The sequence below is a fragment of the Chrysochloris asiatica genome, unplaced genomic scaffold (genome assembly GCF_000296735.1).
Source record: "Chrysochloris asiatica unplaced genomic scaffold, ChrAsi1.0 scaffold00066, whole genome shotgun sequence".
NCBI classification, from domain to species: Eukaryota; Metazoa; Chordata; class Mammalia; order Afrosoricida; family Chrysochloridae; genus Chrysochloris; species Chrysochloris asiatica.
The window spans coordinates 13,226,627-13,236,025 of NW_006408584.1; the positions used below are offsets into that span (position 1 = coordinate 13,226,627).

General features: G+C 34.7%; 1 pseudogene; it reads left to right on the plus strand.

The window, feature by feature from the left end:
- The first annotated feature begins 701 nt into the window (after positions 1 to 701).
- The window catches only part of LOC102833404, an 18,719-nt pseudogene continuing 10,021 nt past the window's right edge, over positions 702 to 9,399 (plus strand).

Genomic DNA, 9,399 nt, shown 5'->3' on the forward strand with positions numbered 1-9,399 from the left:
TAGCAGGGTTCTACTACCATCTCTAAGGAGCTCTGGCAGCATAGTGGTTGTGAGTCAGGCTGCTAACCTCAAGGTCAGCAGTTCAAAACTACCAGCCATTTTAAGGGAGAATGATGAGGTTTCTGCCCCTATCAAAGATTTACAGCCTTGGGAACTCTATGCAGGTTTGCTATGAGTAGGAACCAAATCCACAGCACATTACCACCACAACTACCACCATCTTTGTGGCCAAAACGCCTAGCAGAGAGACAAAGAGGCACACTTTTTGTTATTATTTGGTTGTTTTTATAGTGTTCTCCAGTAATAAAGAATAAAGTGTTTCATCAAATCAAGACCTATTTCCATCAAGTCAATTCCAATTCATGGTGATCTCATGTGACAGAATAGAACTGGTTCATAGGATTTTCTTAGCTGTCATCTTTATGTGAATAGATCACTAACATTTTTATTCTGTCGTACTGATGTCTGTGTATACACTGCCATCCTTTAGGTTAATGCTGTTGTTAATTGCTGTTAAATCTGTTCCTACACAAAGCGATCTTGTTAGGGTTTTGAAGGAGCCGATGGTGCATTTGAATCACCAACTTTGTGGTTAGCAGTCCAGTACTTATCCTACAATGCCACATCAGGACATTCTTGTTATTGAAGGGTAGGATTGAATTGGTTTCAACCCATAGCAAAACTATGTACAACAGAGCGAAATGCCGCTTGGTCGTATGCCATCAACACAATTTCTGCTACACTTGACTCCATTGTTGCTGCCACTGTACCAAAACATCTCATGGATGATCAGCCTCTTTTTCACTGTCTCTCCACTTCACCAAAAATACCTTTTTCCAGGACCTGGTTCCTCCTGACAATATGTACAAAGTATGAGAAACAAAGTCTGGATATCTTGACTTCTAAGGAGCATTTTGGTTGTACTTCTTCCAATACAGATTTGTTTGTTCTTTTAGCATTCAATGGTACCTTTAATATTCGCCCCAAAGATCATAACTCAAATTCTTCTATGATCATAACATCATAAGATCATAACATCAATTCTTCTATCATCTTATTTACTCTTTAACCAATGTTCACATTCATATCCAACTATTGAAAATACCATGGCTTGGGTAAGGGGAATTTTAGCCCTCAAATTGACATCGTTGCTTGTGAACACTTTAAACAGGTCTTGAACACTTTAAAGAGGCCGTGATCAGGACATAGGCAAGCAAAAAATTATTTGAACCATCCAAGTTAGGACAGCTCTATTTCTGGACTTTTTCTTTTCCTTTCTGCTTCTAAACAATTAATTTATGTATTTTATACAGAGTTTTCATTGCTGTTGTTAGTGGAAGGAGTATGATGAAATGTATTTTCCTCATATTGTCCAACACTGAAAATCTCATCTACTCTTGTGTTCCCCAAAATGTTAAAGAACACCATCACCCATTAATGTGACCAAGCCAGGACCTAAGTTTGAGATAATATTCTGTGTTCTCTTCATACCCAATGCCACTGCTCAGGCATTTTTAAAATGGTTTCTTTTATGGATTACTGCAGGATCTTTATAAATGTTCTTTTTGTTTCCAATATTTTTCTGCTAAAGTCTATTCAGTAAAAAGCAATCAGAGTGTTCATTCTAAATAAGCAATCTGACAATAATGTCTTTACTTAAAACTTTTCAGCAGATTCCCATTTCACTTACAAAAACACTATAAACATTTACAAAGTCTTTTAGCATCTGAACTCTGTTAATTTAATCCTGCTTTTAAATACTGTGCTCTAATAAAGAATGTTAACTTCTAAATTGTCACGTTTTTATTATTCAATATTAGTAGTTACTCTGCTTTCCTTAATATATTATAAATGCCCTAATAGATTATAAGGAGTCCTGGTGTGGTACTGTAGGATAAGCACTAGATTGTTAACCATGAAGTCAATGGTTCATAATCAACAGGCATTCCTTGGAAACCCTGTGCATGGTTGCTAGGAATCAGAACTGACTCGATGACACTTAACAACAACAAATAGATTACAAACTCAACTGAAGATGTAATTTCAATTAGTTTATCAGTATATATCTAAACTCAGACAAATAGTTGTTGCTGTTGTTAGTTGTCATCAACTCATAGCGACGCTGTGTAGGTTTTGCAAGGAGCAGCTGCTGAGCTTGAACTGCCAACCTTGCAGTTCAAATCAACCTTGCAATTCAAAGCATTAATCTGCAGTGCCACAATAGGCACATAGTAGCCATTCAAAAACGTGACTGTGTTTGAATTAATGAGTGTGCAAATCAAAGTGCTTGAAATTGAGTGACTAAGCAAGTAATGGTGTTATTATCAAAGCTAAGATATTAATTAAGAGATTTTATTTCCTGAACAAAGAAGGGGAATGAGCTTTTACTTGGACTTCAATGCTCATATACATTCATATGATTATATTGGTGTATAGTTGTTGTTGTTAGGTGCCATAGAGCCAGTATCAACTCAGCAATCTTATGTACAGCAGAATGAAACACTGCCAGGTTCTGCACCAACCTAACAATTATTGCTATGCCTGAGTCAATTGCTGCTGCCATTGTGTCAATCCATTTTGTTGGGGGGTCTTTCTCTTTTTCTCCAACATCCCAATTTACCAAACATAATATACTTCTGCAGGGATTGATCCCTCCTGATAATATGTTTGAAGTATGAGAGATGAAGTTTGGCCATCCAAGTTTCCAAGGAGCACTCAAGCTGTACTTCTTCCAACATAGATCTGCTCGTTCTTTTGGCAGCCCATGGTACTTTCAATAATCTCCTCCAACACCATAACTCAACTGGATCAATTCTTCTACATCTTCCTTATACACTGTCCGACTTTCACATGTTAATGCGTAGGTGTTACTTTTTAGCAGTTTCTTAAGTGATAAAATTGCAGATTTTAATATGCATAACTGAGCATAAAATGGTAGTACTTGAAAATATTTAAATTGCATGACAAAAAAAAATGTTTCTGGTAATAAAAAATAAAACGTTTGTTTGAAAATATTAGCTGTGATAAAAGACTTGAGCATAGATCAGAAGCTGAAAATCCAGGAGAGCAGATAGAGTTTGTTGAGGTCAATAATACATGAGAAAAGTAAATCTCTTTAAATGGGTTGGATTATTGAGTTAAAAGTATTATTTGACCTTGAGTTATTCTTCTGAAGTCTAATGTCTTTAAAACATTTTTTTAACTTCCTGAAGTATAATAAAGAGATATTTAGTATAAAGTATTTGTAAAAAATTAATCATTTTTAAGACACGGAAATATAGTTAGTTCCAGTATTGTCACTTTTAAAGCTGAAAGTATTAAGCAATTTATTTAGAAAATGCAATAATGGTAAAAATCAATGATGCCTCAGAAACTAGAAAACAAGTACTAAATCTGTGAAGGCAATGATCTTATATGTTAGGACATGGATCCTAGTTTAACTGTGTGAAGGTAAACATTACATTGAAGAATAAGATGCTATATTAGTGGGGCATCAATTAAATATAATCACAAATGCAATATTTGAAGATTCTAGTAAATTTTATTTTTTATATTACTGTTCTCAGAAGTGACTGAGCCTTGTAGTTGCATTGTATTATTAAGAAAAATATACAGAAAATATTAGAAATGTGTGACTAATATAAAATTCAGATTCCAAGGATCAAGGGTTAAAACAGGAAAGATATTCTCAAAAATAAATAATGCCATGTCATCAATTAAAACAAAACATACATTCATTATTCATAGCACCAGTGAGAAAAATCCACAAATATATGTTTATTTAAACCTAATTTGGAGTATATAGTCAAGTTCATGAACAGGCAAGTTATAGCTCCCCCTGCCAAAAAAAACAGTGTGCCTCCATAATTTTTGTAAACAAAATTTATTGAAGATAGCCATGCCCTTGTCTCTTTATTATCTATTACTTCTATTAGCATGTTGTTGTTGTTAAGTGTCATTGAGTCGGTTCTTACCCACAGCAATTCTGTATAGGGTTTCCAAGGAGCAGCTAGAGAATTTGAATTGCCAACCTTAAAGATAAAACTGACCTAGCAGTCCAGTGCATTCTTCCACAGCTCCACACCAGGCATGGAAAATATTGACTCTTCTGTTCTTTACAGATAATATTGACTGGTCTTTTGGGCAATACTAAGGTTTGAGAAAAGTTCTGTTTTTGATGAGCAAAGATCCTGTCTTGGGATAGCCCCTCCCTCTGGCTAGTCACATGATTCATGAGAAAATAATGCATTCTTTCATGAATAAAACAATAAAATAATGCATTCTCTCTGTCAGTATACTAATAGGAAACATGACTTATTTTACTTAGGGTTATTAAGAAAAGTTTTCTTTTCAAAGATATTGGTTTAATTACAGAATGTTCCTTGGAGGTGAGGATGCTGAGACTTGGTCTCTTGTTCTTTGTACCAGGAGAATGATATCATGCTTGGTAAAGTAGAAGGTCATTGTAAAAGAGGAAGAACCCCAACAAGGTGGATAGACACAGTGGCCAAAAAAATGAACTCAAATGTAAAAACAGTTGTGAGGATGGCAAAAGAAAGTACAGCAATTTTTTTTGTTGTGCATACGGTTGTTATGAGGTTGAACTAAGTAAAGTACATGGCACTTAACAACAACTATAACAACAATTTCATTAATCACGGTATAAGTAAAAATGAAGCAGCCATAGTCAATAGGAGAAACTTGATTTAGTAATAACAGAACTACAACAATTCCGAGAATCAGATTAATGACAGCAAAAACTATAGGTTTTTTGGTTGTTTGGTGCCATCAAGTCGGTTCCAACTTATGGCAACCCTGTGAATGTTATATATCTTGTGCCATCCTCACAGTTGTTACTATGTTTGAGTCCACTGTTGCTGCCACTGTGTCAACCCATCTTGTGGGAGGTTCTTCTCTTTTTTCCTGACCTTCCATTTTTTCAAGCATGATGTCCTTCTCCAGGGAATGGTCCCTCCTGATAATATTACAAAGCACGAGAGATAAAATATCGATATCCTCATTACAACAAACAATCTGGTTGTACTTTTTCCAAGAGATATATGTTTTTTCTTCTGGCAGTCTGTGGTCTTTTCAATATGCTTTGCCAACATCACAGTTCAAATGCATCAGTATTTCTGTCTTCTTCCTTATTCATTGCCTATCTTTCACATGCATAAGATGCAATTGAAAATACCATTGCTTGGGATAGGTGTACCTTAGTCCTCAAACAGACATCTTTGGTCTTGGACACTCTAAAGAGGTCTTTTCCAGGAAATCTTCATAATTCAACAAGTTGTTTGGGTTTTTTTTTACTGCTGCTTCCATTAGCATTGATTATGAATCCAAATCACCATCTTTGAAACTTAAATCTTGTCTCCATTTATTATAATGTTGTTTATTAGCCCAGTTATGAGGATTTTCATTTTTTTACAGTGAGGTATAATCCATACATAAGACTGTAGTATTTGAGCTTCATCAATAAGTATTTGAAGTCCTTTTCACTTTCAGCAAGCAAGGTTGTGTTGTATTTTTTGCTTGAAGATCTTTTTTTAAGATAATGGCTAAATTTTTCCATCTTCTTGAATCATTTACTCAGCATACAGATTGAATAAATTTGGTGAAAGGATACAACTCTAGCACACACATTGCTTGATTTGAACCATTCAGTATCACCTTTGGCAGTTTGAATGACAGTCTTTTGGTCTATGCTTCTCATGAGCACAATGAAATATTTTGGAACACTCATTCTTTGCAATGCTATCCATAATTTATTTTGATTAAATAAATTATTATGAATTTGTTTTAACAGTCAATTTAAAAAAGTAAAATTCTGATATTCTATGCTTTTAGCCAATATCCATATATTGTTACCAACAATATCCCTTGTTCTGTGACCTCTTCTGAAAACTCTGTGTTAAGATAATGTTCCAATTACTTTTCTGTTATCTTTGGAAAAAATACACTTGCATGTGGTATTAATAATACTGTTTGAGGAGTTCTGCTTTCTGTTTTGTTTTTTGGAATGGGGACAAATATGGATGTCTTCCAATATTGTGCTGGGAAGTTATTGTCCAAATTTCTTGGCATTGCCAAATAAGAGCCTTTAGTGCTTCATCAGTTTGTTGAAACATTCCAATTTGTATTCCTTCAGTTTCCGGAGTCTTGTTTTTCATCAGTTCTTTCAGTGCTACTTATAGTTCTTCCTTCATTACCATTGTTTCTTGATCATGTAGTGCCTCTTGAAGTGAATGAACGTCGACCAAGTCTTCCTGATCCTTTAGGTTCCTTCCATATTCTTTTCGTGTTTCCAGTGTCATTCAATATTTTGCTCATAGAATCCTTCAATAATGTAACCCTCAGCTTGAATTTTTTCTTCAGTTTTTACAGCTTAAGTAATGCTAGGGGTTTCTCCACTTTTAATTTTCTAACTCCAGAGGTTTGCACATTTATTGTTAATATTTGACTGTCTTATTGAGCTGCCTTTGAAATTTTTGTTCAGCTCCTGCTTCATCATGTATTCCAGTTTCTTTAACTTTTCTACAGTTAAGAGACATTTTCAGAGTCTTTTCTGACATTCACTTTGTTCTTTTCTTTTTTCCCTATATTCTAACTGACATTTTGCTTCCTTCATGGATGATGTTGATACCATCTCATAACTTTTCTGGTCTTCAGTGATTAATGTCTAAAGCAACAAGTCTGTTCTTGAGATAGTTTCTAAATTCAGATGGAATATACTCAAACTAATAATTTGGCTCTCACTGACTTGTTTCAATTTTCTTTAGTTTAAATTAGAATTTGCATATGAGTAATTGATGGTCTGTTCCATAATCAGCTCCTGACCTTGTTTTGGCTGGTGATATGGAGCTTCCTCATCATTTCTTCAACAGATGTAATCAATTTTAGTCCTGTAATTCTATCTGGTATTGTCCTAGTGCATCATTACATTTTATGCTGTTGAAAAGGCATTTTAAATAAGTAAATGATTTTGCAAAATTCTATAATGTAAGCTCCAGCATCACTTCTGTCACCAAAGTAGTATTTTCCAACACTGATGCTTCCTTTTGTTTCTGACTTTCTCATTCCAATCACCACTAATTATCAATGCATTGCGATTTCATGTTTGATCAATTTCAGACTGCATATGTTAGTAGAATTCTTTAATTTCACCATTATTAGCTTTAAATTTGAAAAATTGTGGTATTAACTGAACTTGTTTATAGGCATATGCATATCATTCTATCACAGCATTGTACTTCAAGATAGATCTTGAAATGTTCTTTATGATTAAGAATGTATTATCATTCCTCTTTAACTTGACATTAAAGTATAGTAAACCACATGATTATTTGATTAAAAATGGCTAATTCCAGTTCATTTCAGCTTACTAATGAAATATTGCCTAGGGCATCAGTATTTATGTGTTCCATTTCACTTTTGATGGCTTCCAATTTTCCTAGTTTCATAATTCGTGCATAGCATTTTCCAATTATTAATGGATATTCATAGGTTTTTCTTCTTGTTTTGACTTGTGCCACTTTAGCAAATAAAGGTCTTGAATGTTTAACTCCATCCACACCACTAAAGCCAGCTCTATATAGCTCTTCTTCATTTGTATTTTGAGTGGCTTCCTACCTGAGGGGCTCATCTTCTGTCATTATATCTCACAATGCTCTATAGTTTTTCATAAGATTTGCATTGGCCAACCATTCAGAAGTGATTTGCCTCTTTTTCCTAGTCTGTCTTAGTTTTAATTATACTCTGAAAAGTATCCACAATGGAATACCCTGCTGGTATTTACAATATTTGTGGTATAACTTACAGCATCACAGGCACACACAATCTACTGTAATGTGATAAACTGGCAAATGTGTGGTAGAAGAAATAGCTATAATAACTCAAAGGAGAAATACAGAGTGTGTTGTCTTGAGAAGAACAATAATATTTGGTTCAAGGATACAATAAACCTATGGGACATAAAAGAAGATAGACAAGGTAATAACTTGTTATTGTTGTTGTTGTTAGGTGCCACTGAGTCAGTACTAACACATAGCAACCTTATGCACAGCAGAAGGAAACACTGCCCGATCCTGGGCCAACCTCACTACAGTTGCCATGCTTCAGTCCATAGATGCTGCCACTTGGCCAGTCCATCTCGTTGCAGGTCTTCCTCTTTGTCTTTGACCTTACCAAACATGATATCCTTCTCCAGCGACTTGTCCCTCCTGACAATATGTCTGAAGTATGAGATACGAAATTTGGCCATCTTGGCCTCCAAGGAGCACTTTGGCTACACTTCTTCCAAAATGGATCTATTGTTTCTTTTGGCAGCCTTTCAATATTTTCAATATTCCCCTCCAACACCATAACTCAAAAGCATCAATTCTTCCATGGTCTTCCTTATTCACTGTCAAGATTTTGCATGCCTATGAGGTTATTGAAAACACCATGGCTTGGGTCAGGTGCACCTTAGTCCTAAAGCTGACATCTTTGCTCTTCAACACTTTAAAAAAGGTCTTGTGCAGCAGATTTGTCTAATGCAGTACATCATTTGATTTCTTGGCTGCTACTTCCCTGAGTGTTGATAGTTGATCCAAGAAGAATGAAGTCCTTGACAACTTCAAGTGAAGAAGAGCTATCTCTACAAGGTAAAGTTGGATTTAGTGCTGTGGATGGAGTTAAGCATTCAAGACCTTTATTTGCTAAAGTGGCACAAGTCAAAATAACTTACTGACCTTTATTTAATTCTCTCCAACTCCTTACTGATTTTCTCCCTTGAACAATCAAATGTCAATCTGAGGTCATGAAACCATTAAGTAGTTCATATTTTCCAGCCTTGTAGGGAAAAGAATAGGATGAAGAAATGAAGAAGATTAGGAAGTGGATCAAGGAGAAGAGATGAAACTACAAAGAAAATGTGACTAGACTAACATGAGTGACTGTTTAAATAAATAACATTCTCCAAAGGTCATTCATAAAATGAAATGAATCAGTGACCTTCAGTCTCATCAATTAGGCTAGCAGTAAGAAAGAAAAGCAGAGAAAGAGAAAAAGAAAACTTTGATAGGCTGGAATAGCTGAGGTGTTACCATGTGTACATACACAGGAGAAATAAAAGCAAAGTCTATAAATTAGAATTCACTTTTTTTGTTTTTTGTTTTTGTAAACACATGATTTAATAACATTATGTATTCTGGATTGGGGACAAAGCATACATGTTTTTGACAAATCATTATATAATTATTTAATGGGGGACTTTTTTTATTACAGGTATTTTCTATTGCAGTTACCAAATACAAATACTGATAAGTTTCTGGAAATGTAATCTCCAACTACTTGGTGTTGTTGTTAGTACCATCAAGTTGGTTCTGACTCATAATGGCATTAAGTTTGATTGAAAAA